The following is a 14556-nucleotide window of genomic DNA, read 5'->3' as shown; positions in this document are numbered from 1 at the left end:
TCTTCAAACTTCTGAATGGAAGTGTAGAATCAATCTTGGTATCGATATCTCAATCCCTCAGAAACTACTGGCAGTTGAGCACTGACGATATATAGTAGAATGGTATAATATGTGTCGTCGTTTGTATTCGTTCAGAAACTGAGAAACCTTCCGATCTGGGCGGCTTTTTATACGATTCGCCATGTCAAGAATCATCTAGATCTTTCTCGATACACCTGAGTAACAATTCGACCCAGTTTCTCCGTTCTTGGAAGTCCTTTGCATATCTCGCGAACATTCCAGATAATCCACGAAGATGCGTGCACAGCTTACACGCGATTTCACGTAAACCGACGTTAACCCGAGACCAGCGTGTCATCATAAGGAATATACCAGAACAATCGTGTATTTTAACATTCTGACACGGTAACCCGACCTAATTTCTCAAATATTGATTTATCACGTAGGCCAGTTCTTAACCTGGTTGTTTATTATATCAGGCAGAAGAGAAAGAAACAAAATAAGGGGGGGGGCGGATATGAGCGTAAACATGCACAGCCTACTCAAAGCATAGTACTTCCTTCCTTATTGCGATATTAATGTATGTACGTTATGTATGTATGTACGATATCCGTGCTTAGGCCTACTACATCGCCGGTGTGGCAGTACAGAGTGTCCCCTGTACAAAGTGTCCACGGAGACACTCTGTGCCAGCACATTTAGTCCGGTCGGACATTATCTGCTGAAAATTGTGTCCCTCTTCACAGCAAATATAGTCCAGCCGGACGAAATGTCCTGGAACAAAATGTCCGCAAATGCTTCATAGTATATTTTGTCCTGCATAAAATTTTGGCAATTCGCCATTCAAAAGGCAACTATTCATTTACATCAATCGTTAAAACAGATGCATACATAGTTTGATGTTACAGGTAATAAATAAAATGTGTGCGTTGCTACAAAACAAGAAATAGAAAATTTAACAAGTCTTTCATCTGTAAAAAAGGTTATCATGTTTTTGTTGTGATTGCTGCTATTTTATCCTCCGTATATGTTGCATGTTGTATTTGGCCACTACATTGCGTTCATAGTCATCTTTACAGAGGGAGCGATCGCATCAACCTAAATTCCTCCCCAACGGGGGCGGGTACGGGATAGGGTAGGCAACAGCTACCACGAAAAATAATTGCAGAGGTAAAATATTAGGAACTTTAAAGAATAGTCCAGGTCAGAATTTCGTTTTGATATGTTAAAGAGGAACATCATTTAAGTATTCTGGTGAAATTTCTATTCAATTCCTATGTATCGTTTTTGAGATAATGAGAGTTGAAGTTGCCACCTAACGTACCAAAAGTGAACTTGGAGCATACAGGTGCGACGTCATTGTTGCACACTGATAAATAATGTTTTGCTTTCCTTTAAAATTTACGTCTAAATTTATACTCCACAATTGGATGCATCCATAATGTGAATGTACCATATGTATTGGTATTTAATAAACTTCACATTCCCTTTAGACAAATTAGTAACCTATCCAATACAAGGTCAAATCAATAGACAGAGAAATAAAGAAAAAACAGACCATTATTTGTTAGTGTGCAACTATGACATCACACCTGTTTGCTTCAAGTTTACTTTTGGTAGAATATCAGATAAATTCTACTATCAATATCTCAAAAACAGTACATCGGAATTGAATGCACATCTCACTAGAATGCTTAGATTATGTTCCTCTTTAACATATTATAACAAAACCATTTTTGACCTCGACATTTTAAAGGAGTTCAAACTTCATTGTTGCCGTATTTCCTCAACACACTGTGGGTAAGATTGAGCAATTATGGTAACGGTACTTTAAAGGTCTGCATGAAATTTCATCTTTGCATAAAGCTCATTATGGGACAGGTACGAGGGTCTTTTTCAATTTACATCCTAATATACAACAAGTATACAACACTCAGGCCCATACTCATCATTTTAAGTGCAAGGAGGGGGGGGGGTGGGATGGTAAGTTATCGGTTTGTGTCCTGTGGAGGGGTCTTGTTAAGTCCGTAACCTATCTGTAATGAGCTCCAAAATATTTGTGATTGCTAATAACAACCCGGAGTTAGTTGGGAGACACTTCCCTAACCATGAAAATGTTCTAACTGCCCGTACGAGCCTAACACCAATAACTTGACTTTCATTACCACTTTATTGTTTACTTTTTACATTTCCTTATTTATCTCAGTCAATCGTCGAGTCAAGCTTTTCTCCTATCAAAAAGGTGGAGGGGCCATGCCCCCCCTGCACGCTAAACCCTTTTGTGATGGCCATGCGTGAAGCATATATTAATATGTATACACAAATGGCATTTGAACTCGGGCAATTCCAGTGATAAAGGCTCGTTGTTTATAAATATGACATTTTTTTAATGGGAAAAAAGTGGCTAAATTAGAACAGATATATTAATAAGGCTTCAGGCTCTACATCCCCATAAAGAAATGGCACGGTGTCTTGTCCTAACAATAGCAATGCTTTTTGAAAAGGGCAGCAGTATTTGTATTCTATCAACAATGTCAGCCACTACCTTCCTCCGTTATAAACACCACTTCCGATCCATTGATCATCAATTTACAGCCAATAAGTTCAGTTTGTTTGGAAACACGATATCCTCTTCAAAAGAGCTGCAAACTTCAAATAAACAAAACGAAACCAAAAAAGGTAAAGAATAAAACAAATAGGTCAGAGCAGGTTACAATATTGTGTATTTTTTCTTATTCATGTTTCTCACACTTTAAATACGTCATTCTTGTAGAGATAAGTTTCTTCAAAGAAAGTTAATGAAGTAAAGATCAAAACATGAAATTGGATGATAGTCACAAACATAATATTCTGAATCTATATCATCCTGCGAAAAAAATGATTATACATGGGATAATTCATGAGGAAATTTAACTGGAATGATGACTCTCCCATTGCTAGCTCTGAGGCGACTTAAGATAATCGATGCTTTCTAGTACACCCTTCAAGCAGGGAGGTTTGACTTAATTAAAATGATATACTACTGTCACTCTTCTTCAAACAATATGTACTTGTAAACTCTCATAATCCACAGGAAGAACAGCCTCTTTGGAGTTTGGTAAACCTCAATAAAACCATGCAGAAGTTTCCCTATAGAATTATCCCCCTGAACTGCTTACCACACCCGATAATATATAATCAGTAGGAATACCTACATAATGACTTAATGTGCAACTTGATACCGCCAAAAGTTTCATCTTTATTTTGTAAATTTTGTAAATTACAAATAAAATGGCTGATTCTAATGTTACAACGGGTTTGTCATTAAGATTTATACAGGACTCCATAACACGAATACAAAGTTACAACAGGAAGCAGACTATGTTCAGTAATATGGGGTTTTTTTTCTATGAGAAGTTATCTTGGACACAATTTCCAGAACCAAGAACCACGCCTTTTCATTTGTTCTTTAATGAAGTAATTGAGGTGATAAAGAATTTCAAATCGCGTCAAAATGCAAAATATATGGATTTCCACCGAACGACTGGCAGTATTAAGTACTATGGCCTGTCTTTGCTTAAATGTGTAGCAGCCGACGAAATTTTCTCTCATAATATGTTTAAGTGTAAGACAGGATTATTGTCTGCAACAAGTTAACTGCCAAGAAAATCGTCTACACATGTCTTCTGAGTCGTCTGTTAACTGCATACATACTCTCTCCATTGGTGGTAAGAGATGAGAATATCAGTGCAACCGAATCTGTGCACAATGCAAGTTGAAAGCAATATTATGAGTAGTGAATGCCACACTGTAAGTCATACATAAAATAAATTATCTTCTTGAAAGGTTTATGTTTTAGCTCCACTACAAAAATAATTAACATTCAACATGTTCTTTGAGTGTATACTGTTAGTATATAACTAAATTATACTCAGGCATTGAGTTAACTGGATGGTCTTTTATTGCTACACCTACATGTTTATGGGCTTACTGGCTCAACTATTCTTATTACTTATTAGAGATTGCATGTCATAATTTTGGCGTAATATCACAAACTGAAATGTTTTAATCATAAGAGCCAATACAACATTTGTGACATATTCATTTAATTAAATATCAGACATTTTTCAAACTAGAGTAATCTAGCATATACCATAAGTTTGATGCCTTTTTTGTGCTCAGTTGATTTATGTGTGCAATGTCTGACTGTTTAAGGCCAATCAAAGAGTTATTGTCCTGAATCAGGATCCATGGGAATTCAAAACACCCTCTGCCTGTATGACCCAAATCCAAAAACAAATAATGCTAGCTAACCATTACAGTAAAATGAATTATTTTACATCATTTTGCATCAGGAGACCTAAAAAAATGCCCCATTTTGCCAAAGACAAGGGAACCCTCCCCCAGGTTTCAGAAAATATCCCCACCAGTACACACACATAAACACATTTAGCAAATTCCCTCAAGGGACCTAACAGAGAATTGGTACCAAAACTTAGTTGATACATTATCACTCTTATCATGTTGAAGTTCCTGTCAAAACAGCCAAGTAGTAATAAGTTCACACATTCTAAACAGAAAGGTCCAAGTGGTTACAATATCAAACTGTCCAACATTTAAAAAAACAAAACATACAATAGGTGATGTCTAGCTTGTGAAATGTGGTCCTAATTATTTACTCATCATTTGTTTGAACAAATAAACTGTGTCTGCTTCAATGAAACAGGTCCAGGTAAAACCTCTTTTGGGGGATGTAGACCAAATAAAGACAATTATCTGGCTATATGCTAATTATTTCTTAAAAGCTGTGTATCAAATGTGGGTTAGAACCAGAGGTGGAACCATTGCAAGTATATGTAGGAATAGAAGCTACTTGCAGATAAACTTGTCAATTGGGACTACACCTGCAAAGATTTACAGTACACTTCTCAGCTCTCACATACTTTCATGACCTTGGCCTTTCTGTATGTTTTATACCTATGTGGAAGTAGTTATACTTAAACACTGCAGTGTTGACCATTCCGCCATGCACTATCATTTAAGGTATACATAACAGATATGATGCCATTCATTAGTGGCACTAACTAAAGAAAATCCTTAATGTTTCAGATAATTTTACCTCATCATCATATCAGTAATGACATGATAAGTTGATCATGTAGTCTTTTCAGGCATTGCCTTAGTCTCAGGCCACTTTGAATAGAAGTCACACAGTGTTATTATGTATAGTCTATTTGCAGCTATCACTGACAGAGGTCCAATAAGATCAAAACCAACCTGAAAAGAAAGAAGACAGCATTAAGGCCCTGTCTTGACTGTTGTTCTATTTTCATTGCTTCATTCTGTACACAGGTCTAGATAACAAAATAGTGGGATATCTGATCGAAACAGGGTCTTGGTGGATTAAAGCCAATTATTTTAACTGAGCATACATGAAAACGTAACATAAACCATACTGTACCATATTTGCAATCGCTTAAACCACTAAACTAGAAAAATGGTACGTCCACTTTTTCCAACTTACAATTATATGCCTACGATGTGTGGCTTAAAGGTATGCTGCATTGGCCCTAAATATGCCAAATTTTTACTTTGGTCAAAATTCTTAAAGTATGTTTATTACTACCCTGGGGGAAATTTACCTCACTGGGACATTCAATCAGCTAGTGTCATCATTTAGAATGTCTGGCACAATTTAAAGGGTTATTACTCCCAGGAAAGTACTTTTTTTCGAAAATTTAGAGCCTATACCTAAATTTAGGGCCTAAGGAGTGTTAGCTCAGTGGTTAACGCCGATGCCTTTCAATCATAAGGTCCCCGGTTCAAGTCACTCCCAGATCAATGTATATATATATATATATATATATCGTGCAGATACAGAGTTGTTGACAATTGACAATTCATAATCATGGTCGTTAAATATGAATGTAAGATACTGATTTCGGTCAGCTTGCGGCTTTGATAAGCCAATGAGGCTTCTTCGCGAGTTCCTGCTTGCAGGAAGATCTAAAATACATACAATACATACATACTACCTTTAAACTTGTAAATGTTTAATTTGTCCAGACAAAGTTACTTTAACTAATGTAAACCTTCACTGCATGCTGCGGACAACCTGTACAATTAGAACAGTTTGAGAATTTACCTATTTCATTTTTCCAGTTACAGGAATGCTATACTGACCAAATGTGACCATATTTGAACATCTAGCATATTTGGGTCTAATACAGGATACCTTTAAAGAAAATGAGCTACTGACACAGGGCTGAAGTTAGTCGTAATAAAGGTTATTGGGAGAGAAGCTTTGATCAAGTTTTTTAAGAGACAGGTAGTGAGAACTGTTCAAGTGATTTTCAAGTTGATTCCTTGTGCAAAAGTGATGATCAAGGGCTTGGTATCCCTGTTACATTTCACGATTGATGTCGAGCAATCAGTGCTCCAGCATATGACGATGGTTATGTTGTAAATATGTCGTCAAAATTTTGATTTCAGTACTGCATTTCTTATAGAAATTCATCGTATAAATAATTGAGGTATTAATTAAACTATACTGCGAAAGTTCACTTAGTACTCATTCTTCAAAAGTAATGGCGATGCAAATACAGTTAGCTATCAGTAGCATTAATTATGTTGTTTAATAATTTATGTTTAGCTTCTTCACAATTTGAATGCATTGCGACAATATTAATTTCTTTGCAGATTGTCCAGAAAATTACTGGTATGATATTGCAACTAAAGCCTGCAAGAAAAGTACCGTCGTATGCCAGAATGGTGGTGTCCTGCATAACAATGTTGATTTCAGCAATTGTCCTCCTTACTTTGTTGGTTTTCTTTGCCAATGTGGTGAGTTAAATCTTCATCTTACCAAAGTTTTCAAACATTCAATACAAAGTAAGAACTCGTTATTTATATCCTTCTTTATTTATAATCAGCAGAATTTAATTCTGGTATCATGGTTTGGGAAGATATACAAACGATATATAATAACAGAATATTAGAAAGAAGAACAATTCCCTGAGGTTACGGTCAGCTTCAACGCTAAAGAATATGACTTATATAACTTTCTTTTTGAAATAATATATTTTTTATCTATGTATGATATATATATGCAGTTAAATTGTCGTTGACAATTATCAAACACAACGGTTAATCTAGCTACTAATGAATGATCTTATATTAAGTATCTGTTTTTCAGACATTCTCATTTTTCGATATCGCATGACATTCGACCTCACTAAGCTAAGATTCATACTCGATATAAGGCGTCTACATACTGCAGTGTATGAGAAATAACCAGTTGACTCTTTCAGACATTGAGCTTCGATGTTGACCTTTGACCTCCAATACAAATAACTACAATATTTCTCTTAATGTGAAGCGTATATATGTAATTAATATGAGCTAATACATGAACTTGATTCATCCTCCTTACAAAATTCAGTCTTTGACTTTTGATGGCATCTAGTGACGTTTTACCTTGACCAAAACCAATACATGCCGTTTACTGGATACGAAAAATCCACAAATTAGCTGCGAGGTGTATTCCCCACCAAAGTGTCACACACCAACCACCAGATTCACAAACACACATACATTTACGACCGACTACGTTTTCTGTTGGCGTTGAAAACAAAGTCGATAAAACGAAAGTGCCGTTTCACAGAATAATTTGTTCTAATACGTTTACAGTATGTTCTTTATATTATGAGAATATATAATGAAAGCATATCCTTTGTAACTAAATTTTAGACACATTATGAGTGTTTAATATCAGCTACAGGACATTCGTCGGTGAAGTTTTGTTATATTTGAGTGGGACATTATGCTGTCTATATAACATTGAAGATTGGACCTTTCCTCCGTAACGGTGAAGTATATATCAGATATAAAATCTAAAAAAAAAATCACATTACGCATTTCTTTAACGTATGACTCTTTTTAGTTTTTATTTCTAATTTTCTAATACAAATTAATTTTTTGTCACCTTTCCAGCTGCGATTGAAATTATATATATAATTTATATATATATATATATATATATATATATATATATATATATATATATATATATATATATATATATATATATATATATATATATATATATATATATATATATATATATATATATATATATATATATATATATATATATATATATATATATATATATATATATATATATATATATATATATATATATTGGTGGTTGGTAGGGATAGCGCAAGGCTAAGGGAATTAACCCTGACAGAAAATTTGGAGTGGAGCCCCGTAGACGGTCTGAATTGACGTAGGCAACCTTTCCGGCAACTCCTGCAACCAGCTGAATGCCAGACGTACTGCTCTGCTTTCCTCTGGAGTACATTTGTGAGGTCGAGAGGGGGAACTTGAAGTATAAGATCTACCTTGGGCAACTCAGGATCCCCATATGAACTGCCCAGGCTTTGTGTCATGGAGAGGACACTTCATCCTTGTGCTAGCAACACAAGGGCACAACACGGAAGACAGCAGTTACGGGTTATAAGTCAATTCTCAATTGTCGTAGAGATGGACGCCACGGGTTGTCTTCGTCGGTGGGAGGAGTCATTGTAACTCAACTGATCAGCTACCGCCCGCCAAAACTGGGCAGCCTCCAGCCAGTAAGGTGCTGATCCGACACGGGCTACATGCTTCTTTGGGTGCAAGGGGCTTAGGGTGCTAAGCACCTGAACTGTGGACCGAAATACCTACGTTCCCAGCAACACAAGAAGAAATTTGAAGAAACTTCCAGCACTTCGTCTGGTAAGCTGGAATGTTAGAACTATGACGCCAGGCATTTCAGAAGATCTCCAGAACATCAACGACATCCGCAAAACAACCGCCGTTGATGCTGAGCTTTGCAGACTGAATATAGACATTGCTGCCCTACAAGAGACAAGACTTGCAGATGATGGTTCAGTGCAAGAGAAGGATTACACATTCTTCTGGAAAGGGAAAGCCAAGGAAGAGAGACGTAAACATGGAGTTGGATTTGCAGTAAAGTCATCCCTACTGCCTATGACAGAACCTCTCGTTGGTGGAACAGAGCGCTTGCTATCTCTCCGTATAAACACCAGTAAGGGCATAGTTAACCTGGTGGCTGCATATGCTCCAACTCTCGCTGCCAGTCCTGATGTGAAAAACAAATTCTACAGTGAACTCGATGAGCTCATTGTCAACTCCCAGAATCGGAAGACCTCTACCTGCTAGGTGACTTCAATGCAAGAGTCGGTGCTGAACATGATTCCTGGCCCACATGCGTCGGTCACCATGGAGTAGGAAAGATCAATGAAATCGTCAAAGACTTCTGGAACTCTGTTGCAACAGGAACTTGTTCATTACAAACACCTACTTTCAGCACAAAGAAAAACATAAAGTGTCCTGGATGCACCCACGCTCACACCAGTGGCATCAGCTTGACCTGATCATCACTAGAAGAAGTCGCATTGGAGATGTGCATACAACCCGCAGCTACCATGGCGCTGACTGTGATACCGACCACGCTCTAGTCATCAGCAAAGTTGTACTGCAGCCCAAAAGGATACATCATGCCAAACCAAGAGGTCTCCCAAATATCAACACTGCCTGTACTGCGGATACTGCAAAAACTCACAAAATCAACGCATCCATGAAGAACTTTTGCCTGCTCTTCCTGATGAAACTGCAGAATCAAGATGGTGTCAGCTTAGCTCCTTCATCCACCAGTCAGCCATTGATGCTTTTGGTAGGAAGAAAAGACAAAACACCGACTGGTATGATGCCAACTTGAAAGTTATTGAACCTGCAACAACAGCCAAGAGACAGGCTCTTATAAGATGGAAGCAAGATCCAAGTGCCAAGACCTTGAGTGCCCTTAGGAAATCTAGGGCTGAGAGTCAGATGATTGCCAGGAAATGTGCTAATGATTATTGAACTCAGCTGAGCACCTCCATCGAACAGGCCTCCACTAGTGGCAACATCGGGGCCATGTATGAAGGAATCAGGCAGCAGCTGGGCCAGCTGTAAAGAAGTCAGCACCCCTGAAGACAAAATCAGGTGAGATCATCACTGACCCAAACAAGCAGATGGACAGATGGGTGGAGCATTACCTTGAGTTTTACTCAACAGAGAACACGGTCTCCGAATATGCCATCAACTGCATCCCTGTCCTACCAGTACTAGAGAACCTAGACGAGGAGCCTACAATGATTGAGCTTGAAAAAGCTATTGATGCACTATCCAGCAGCAAAGCTCCAGGAAATGATGCCATTCCACTTGAGGTCATCAAAGAAGGAAAAGCTACACTTCTACCCCATCTCCATGAGCTTATCTGCCTCTGCTGGAGAGAAGGACAGGTACCACAAAGCATGCGTGATGCCAAGATAGTGACCCTCTTCAAGACCAAGGGTGACAGGAGCGATTGCAACAATTATCGTGGAATATCCCTCCTCAGTATTGTTGGCAAGGTGTTCGCACGTGTGGTCCTAGCTAGACTTCAGGTGCTAGCCGACAGGGTGTATCCAGAATCCCAGTGTGGCTTCAGATCAGAAAGGTCCACTATCGACATGATTTTCTCTGTGAGACAGCTCCTAGAAAAGTGCAGGGAACAGCAATAACCACTATTCCTAGCTTTCGTCGACCTTACCAAGGCTTTTGATCTTGTTAGCCGCAGTGCACTCTTCAAGCTGCTGCAGAGAATAGGATGTCCTTCGACACTCCTCAGCATCAGCATGTCCTTCCATACAAACATGAACAGCACAGTCATCTTCAATGGCAGCACATCTAAACCCTTTGATACCAAAAGTGGAGTTAAGCAGGGCTGCGTGCTTGCACCAACCCTGTTCGGAATATTCTTCTCTCTGCTTCTGTCGTATGCCTTCCAGACCTCTACTGATGGGATCTATATCCACACCAGGCGCGATGGCAAACTGTTAAACCTAGCCGGTCTGCGAGCCAAGACCAAGATCACTCGTGTTCTGATAAGGGAGTTGCTGTTTGCTGATGATGCAGCTTTTACCAGCCACAACGAAGAGGGACTCCAGCATCTTATGGACTGCTTCTCCCAGGCATGCAGAGAATTTGGCTTAAACATCAGCATCAAGAAAACAGAGGTCATGGTACAGAATACTTCATCTATTCCAGCAATCAGGATCCTTGACTCCACACTTGTAGTAGTAGACAACTTCAAATATATGGGCTCCCTGATGTCAAGCAACTTGTCCCTGGATGGTGAGATCAACGGGCGCATTGGAAAAGCAGCCACAGTGATGTCTAAACTCAACACCAGAGTCTGGACGAATAAGGACCTGACGCTGCACACCAAGCTCAAAGTCTACCAAGCATATGTTCTCAGTACGCTTCTCTATGGTAGCGAGACTTGGACAACATATACCAGGCAAGAACACCGACTAAATGCATTCCATCTCAGATGCCTCCGCAAGATCAGTGGCCACACATGGGAGGACAAGGTCACCAACAACGATGTTCTGTGCAAGGCTAGGTCAGCATCAATCTATGCAATGCTCAGTGAACGTCGGCTACGCTGGCTTGGACACGTCTCCCGAATGGACAAAGGACGCATCCCCAAGGACCTACTGTATGGTCAGTTGGAGTGTGGCACAAGATCCACAGGTCGCCCACAGCTCAGATTCAAGGACTCGTGCAAAAGGGATCTCCTGTCAGCCCACAAGGACATCAACACCTGGGAAGACTTAGTAGTAGATCGCCCCTCCTGGAGACATGAAGTGAAACAGGGAATAGATAGAGCAGAGCGAGACAGAAGAGAGCAACAAGACCTCAAGCGCCAAAGAAGGAAGGAATCTAGCTCTAGCTCAAAAGAAGATACCATCCATGTCTGCACTGACTGTGCTAAGGACTGCCACTCAAGGAGAGGCCTGTACAGCCACCGTAGACGCTGCTCGAAAGTAACGGAACGCAATCCATCGTATGCGCATATATATATATATATATATATATATATATATATTAATGCATGAATGCATCTACCATAATAAACGGAATTCTACACAGCTGTAATCAATACAATTTACAACACGTTATCGCGCTCCCGAGTAATTTTGAATCGTGTCAGTGCGTTTTCCCTCGAGATTTTTATCTGGGAAAAATAAATAAATCTTTGTTAGAATAGCCTTTCAGACAACTACGCAATTGTTGAAGTTAAATATATTTTGCGTCATCATTTAATCAATTGTTTTGTGAGTGAGCGGGGGAGGGAGGGAAATTCCTGTTTTCTATTGAGCACTTCATGTATCTTGTGTAATAATCTTCGGGTTAGCTGGGAAAATTTGAATCTATAAGTACGTGTTCTCTCGAGCGCGTCATTCGAAAGAAAGAAAGAAATCAAACCCTTCTTGGGGTAGCCTTTCAGACACCAACGCAAAAGTTGATGATTTATTTAAGCAAACAACTCCATCGGCGATTTACTTAGTTTGATTATTCAGAAGTTAGCAAGTTAGTTAGTTTGACCAATAACTCCCTGTAAGAAGCACTAAAAGCAAATATAATATAAACCAAAATACCAAGAAAATACAAAATACAGTAATGGTAAGAGAAGTAGGAGATATGTAGCCTTAGTCCATAACTTCTAAGATAACAGTTCCTTAATTTTCTAATTGAATGATCAAACAGTGCACTGTATATTATAATGTCCTGTGGCAACGACGAACATGACTAACACAGCATGTCCTGTCTTTAAAGATTGATTATGAAATGACACATCTTCGTTATGTACCACGTACTATATTGTATAGATATATAAACACACTTCCACATAATTATTAATACAACAGAGGATTTAGAATAAGAACATTTAATATTTTTCCATTTCATCCAAGAACACTGGTTTTCATTATGAATGTTTGTGTCGATCACAAAATACATTTTCAACAATCCCTGCGCGTGAAGAGCAAAAACACATTTGCTAAAATTGACCTTCTGAAGTTGTCGCATAAAATACGTTTTCATTGCAGAAATACTAGGCACATGTTGAATCTGCGACCATTTTCTTAACCTTAGTTTTTGTTCTAGATTTAATAGATTTTTACATTTATTGATATAGCATATGTGAAGCGAATTGAAAAAGCTGTCTTTTATAGGTAAACCCAGAGAACAACACTTATGCGATGCATGTATGTATGTATATTAGATCCTCCTGCAAGCAGGAACTCGCGAAGAAGCCTCATTGGCTTATCAAAGCCGCAAGCTGACCGAAGTCAGTCTCTCACATTCATATCTAACGTCCATGATTATGAATTGTTAATTGTCAACAACTCTGTGACTGGACGACATACATTAATCTGGGAGTGACTCGAACCGGGGACCTTATGATTGAAAGGCACCGGTGTTATCTACTGAGCTAACACTCCACATGTATGTATTTTAGATCCTCCTGCAAGCAGGAACTCGCGAAGAAGCCTCATTAGGCTTATCAAGGCCGCAAGCTGACCGAAGACAGTCTCTTAGATTCATATTTTAACGTCCATGATTATGAATTGTCAATTGCCAACAACTCTGTAACTGGACGACATATATACATTAAACTTGGAGTGACTCGAACCGGGGACCTTATGATTGAAAGACACCGGCGTAACCACTGAGCTAACACTCCAGCTATCCATCTTCTAAAACTTTAAGACATGACACATCCATTTACGACCAAATTAGCTGATGGCCCGTAAAAGCGGTTGCAGTTAGTTTCATAGCTGGGACAGTTTTGCAGACAGCTACCTCCCCATTTTCCTTTAGTACAAGCTGACAAAAAACAAGAAGTGAAGAGATTGATGGAACCATTACACGTAACACTTCTCCTTTCGAGAGGTTCTTTAAATATTCACTCTGTTTTAAGCAATGTAGTTCGAAACTTTCTAGTACTAGTAGTGGACTCTTCAAGCTGCTGCAGAGAATAGGATGTCCTTCGACACTCCTCAGCATCAGCATGTCCTTCCATACAAACATGAACAGCACAGTCATCTTCAATGGCAGCACATCCAAACCCTTTGATACTAAAAGTGGAGTTAAGCAGGGCTGCGTGCTTGCACCAACCCTGTTCGGAATATTCTTCTCTCTGCTTCTGTCGTATGCCTTCCAGACCTCTACTGATGGGATCTATATCCACACCAGGCGCGATGGCAAACTGTTAAACCTAGCCGGTCTGCGAGCCAAGACCAAGATCACTCGTGTTCTGATAAGGGAGTTGCTGTTTGCTGATGATGATGCAGCTTTTACCAGCCACACCAAAGAGGGACTCCAGCATCTTATGGACTGCTTCTCCCAGGCATGCAGAGAATTTGGCTTAAACATCAGCATCAAGAAAACAGAGGTCATGGTACAGAATACTTCATCTATTCCAGCAATCATGATCCTTGACTCCACACTTGTAGTAGTAGACAACTTCAGATATATGGGCTCCCTGATGTCAAGCAACTTGTCCCTGGATGGTGAGATCAACGGGCGCATTGGAAAAGCAGCCACGGTGATGTTTAAACTCAACACCAGAGTCTGGACGAATAAGGACCTGACGCTGCACACCAGCCTCAAAGTCTACCAAGCATGTGTTCTCAG

General features: G+C 39.1%; 1 protein-coding gene across 2 annotated transcripts in view; it reads left to right on the top strand.

Moving 5' to 3' along the window:
* Positions 1-14556, top strand: part of LOC139981960 (phospholipid scramblase 1-like) — a 175574-nt gene that overhangs the window by 18398 nt on the left and 142620 nt on the right. The gene's annotated exons all lie outside the window — the stretch shown is intronic.

Source organism: Apostichopus japonicus, chromosome 16 (assembly GCF_037975245.1).
Source record: "Apostichopus japonicus isolate 1M-3 chromosome 16, ASM3797524v1, whole genome shotgun sequence".
In the NCBI taxonomy this organism is placed as follows: domain Eukaryota; kingdom Metazoa; phylum Echinodermata; class Holothuroidea; order Aspidochirotida; family Stichopodidae; genus Apostichopus; species Apostichopus japonicus.
This window is presented reverse-complemented; position numbering and strand designations above follow the sequence as displayed.